The sequence below is a fragment of the Carlito syrichta genome, unplaced genomic scaffold (assembly GCF_000164805.1).
Source record: "Carlito syrichta isolate Samal-C Ts95f unplaced genomic scaffold, Tarsius_syrichta-2.0.1 Scaffold309811, whole genome shotgun sequence".
NCBI classification, from domain to species: domain Eukaryota; kingdom Metazoa; phylum Chordata; class Mammalia; order Primates; family Tarsiidae; genus Carlito; species Carlito syrichta.
In genome coordinates this window covers 74,583-78,353 of record NW_007253907.1, presented here as the reverse complement: position 1 = coordinate 78,353, position 3,771 = coordinate 74,583, and the positions used below count along the sequence as shown (strand labels likewise).

Genomic DNA, 3,771 nt, shown 5'->3' with positions numbered 1-3,771 from the left:
CCATCCAGGTTGCTGTGAAATTCATGATTTTGTTCTTTTTTATGACTGCATAGTATTCTGTCATGTATATGTACCACGTTTTTTAATCCAGACCTCTTTTGATGGACAGCATGGTTGCTTCCAGGTTCTTGCGATTGTAAACAATGCTGTGATAAACATATGTGTGCAGGTGTCTTTGTGATAGAGTGATTTGAGTTCTTCAGGGTCTATTCCCAGTAGGGGGATTGCGGGGTCATATGGGAGGTTGACATTTAGAGCTTTTAGGAATGGCCACACTGCTTTCCACAGAGGTTGCACTAGTTTACACTCCCACCAACAGTGTAGAAGTGTTCCCTTTTCGACACACCCTCTCCAGCAGCTGTTATTTTTTGAGTTATTGATAATTTCCATTCTGACTGGAGTTAGGTGGTATCTCAGCTTGGTTTTGATTTGCATCTCCCTGATGATTAGTGAGGTTGAACATTTCTTCATGTGTCTGTTGGCTGCTTGGATGTCTTCCTTTGAGAAGTGTCTGTTCATATCTTTTGCCCATTTTATAATTGGGTTGTTTGTTTTTTTCTTTTCAGCATGTTTGAGTTTCATGTAGATCCAAGATGTTAAGCCTTTGTTAGACCTGGAGTTGGCAAATACTTTTTCCCAGTCTGTAGGCTGTCTCCCTGCTCTCTTGATGGTTTCTTTGGCTTTGCAGAAGATTGTCAGTTTAATGAGGTACCACTTGTCTATCTTATCTCTTATGGCCTGTCAGTTTTGAGTTTTGCTCAGGAATTGGATGTTAGTTCCAATTTCCACGAGGGTATGTCCTTCATTTTCTAAGGTTCTTATGGTTTGAGGTTTTACATTTTGGTCTCTGATCCATTTGAAGTTAACCTTTGTGCATGGGGATAGATAGGGGTCCTGTTTCAATCTTCTGCATGTGGTCAGCCAGTTTTCCCAGCACCATTTACTGAATAGGTTCTCCTCTCCCAGTGGTAGGTGGTGGAGTCTTTGTTGAAGATGACTTGATGGAGAAATTGAGATTTGGCTTCTAGAATCTCAATTCTATTCCATTGGTCTATATGTGTGTTCTTATACCAATACCAAGCTGTTTTGATTATTGTTGCTTTATAGTAAAGTTTGAAGTCTGGTAATGTGATGCCACCTGCTTTGTTTTTTTTTGTTGTTGTTGAGGATTGTTCTGGCTATTCTTGGTCGTTTGTGTTTCCACATGAATTCCTGTATTGTTTTTTCTAGGTCTGAGAAGAATTTTGCTGGTAATTTGAGGGGTATTGCATTAAATCTGTAGATTGCCTTAGGTAGGATGAACACCCTCACAATGTTGATTCTCCCAATCCATGAGCTTGGGATATTTTCCACTTGTTTGTGTCATCTTGATTTCTTTGAGCAGAGTTTTGTAATTTTCATTGTAAAGGCCTTTCACGTCTCTGGTTAGAAAAATGCCAAGGTATTTCATTTTTTTGTGGCTATTGTGAATGGAATTGTGCTTTTTATTTGGGTTTCTGTTTCTTTATTATTGGTGTAAAGAAATGTGATTGTCTTTTGCACATTTATTTTATATCCTGAGACTTTGCCAAAGGGCTTTATCAGTGTAAGGAGGTTTTTGATAGATTCTCTTGGGTTTCAAGGTACACAATCATGTCATCTGCAAAGAGAGATCACTTGACTTCCTCTTTTCCTATTTGGATACCACTGATCACCTTCTCTTTTCTCTGATTGCTCTAGCCAGAACTTCCAATACTATATTGAACAGGAGGGATGAGAGTGGGCATCCTTGTCTTGTTCCAGTTTTCAGTTAAATGGTTCCAATTTGTGTCCATTTAAGAGTATGCTGGCTGTGGGTTTCTCATAGATGGCTTTTACTATTTTGAGGTATGTTCCCTGTATGCCTAGATGTTCGAGGGTTTTTATCAAGAAGTGGTGCTGGATTTTAATCAAAGGCTTTTTCTGCATCTAATGATATAATCATGTGGGTTTTGTTTTGACATCTGTTGATGTATTTAATTACATTTATGGTTCTATAAATGTTGAGCCAGCCTTGAATTCCAGAGATGAAGCCTACTTGGTCATGATGGATGATTTTTGAGATGTGTTGTTGAATCCGGTTTACTAGGATCTTGTTGAGAATTTTAGCATCTAAGTTCATTAAAGATATTGGCCTGTAGTTCTCTTTCTTTGTTGGGTCTTTACCTGGCTTGGGTATCAATGTGATGTTAGCTTTGTAAAATGATTTGCGGAGAGTTCCATCTTTCTCAATCGCCTGGAATACCTTCAGTAGGATGGGTATCAGCCCCTCCTTAAATGTCTTATAGAATTCTGCTGGAAAACCATCTGGTCCAGGGCTTTTTTTGTAGGTAGTTTTCTTATTATGTAGTCAAATTCCTTGATTGTTATTGGTCTACTTGGGGTCTCAATTTCTTTTTGTTTCAACCTAGGTGGGTTGTGTGATGACAGAAATTCCTCCATTTCCTTAAGGTTTTCTTTTTTTTTTTACTAATAAGCCAAGAGCTTTATTGATGCAGCAGGCACTTTACAAGGACTCCAAGAGTGTCTGCCTTCTCTGGGAAGACAGGATGTCTGTACAAACTCTTGGGTCTTTTCCACTTCAAAAAACACAAACTCTCCCTTTAACCACAGCCCTTGGATCTGCACCTGCCTGAATCATCCCTCCCCCGGTGCACATAGGTACACCTGACCAACACTGGCCAGCCACTCTAGTAGACAGAATGTCAGTTCTGCATTACTTGTAGACAAAGGCATAGACTATCAGATCCTGCAAAGGATTTAGGAAACAGTAAGACAATTTCTCCCTCCACCCTGAAAATAAAATACATTTCAGCAGATACATGTCCTAAAATAGTTTAGTTGGGAGTTCCTAGAAGGATGGTCCATTGTCAATCCCTTCTTCACCAGCCTGGGCATCCACAATTCTTCTCAAGGTAACATGAGTCTTTTTTTTTTTTAAACAGTCTTTCTTGCTGTAAGAACTCTTATAATGGAGGCTAGTCCTCCTACTGCTAAGGCCTTTTCATGCCATTGAAGTAACACTGCACTGCTATTTTCTGTGGGCTTCTCAAACCCTTTATAAATGTACTTCAGTAACAAGTCAACGCCGTTTCTGTCCAGTGACTGCACAGCCTGCTCAATTTCACTGCTCTTAAAATTGGTGAGCACTTTCAGCACCATGCCCTGGGCTCGCTCCTTCACGGCTTGATTCTTGGTGTTGACGGGAGAGTTCTGCAAGGCTGCATGGAACGCCTGAAGCACGTCCCCCTGCCGCAGGAGCCTGTCCACCTCACTAGGGTCCTGGTCTGGCTCTGCTGCTGCCACCGCCGCCTCCTCCTGCTCATCCACAAATTTGTTCTTGTCAAATTCGTTGATGTCCAACCGGCGGAAACGTGAGGACAGCGTATTCTGGGCCATGGCGGGAGCTCGGCGCCCGCTCAGCTGGCTTCGCTGCCGGCCAATCTCGGCTCCGCTCCACATGGCACCAGCACCAGCTCGAGTGCGGGAAGCGTCCGCCTGGCCTCCAGGACCTCCTCCCTCCTTAAGCTTTTCAAGTTTGTTTCCATACAAGTGTACATAGTAGTCTCTAATGATCTTTTTTATTTCTTCAGGGTCAGAAGTGAGTTCATCTTTTGTGTTTTTGATTGTGCTTATTTGGGTTTTTTCTTTCTTTTTCTTGGTCAGTCTGGCTAGGGGACCATTGATCTTGTTTATCCTTTTGAAGAACCAGATTTTTGTTTCATTGATTTTTTTGTATTATCTTTTTGTCTT

General features: G+C 41.3%; 1 pseudogene across 1 annotated transcript; it reads right to left on the bottom strand.

Moving 5' to 3' along the window:
- Positions 1 to 2,475: 2,475 nt before the first annotated feature.
- On the bottom strand, positions 2,476 to 3,535 carry LOC103270348 (annotated as a pseudogene). Its single transcript, XR_504958.1, has one exon. The product of XR_504958.1 is annotated as an actin-related protein 2/3 complex subunit 5-like protein pseudogene (transcript).
- Positions 3,536 to 3,771: the final 236 nt, after the last annotated feature.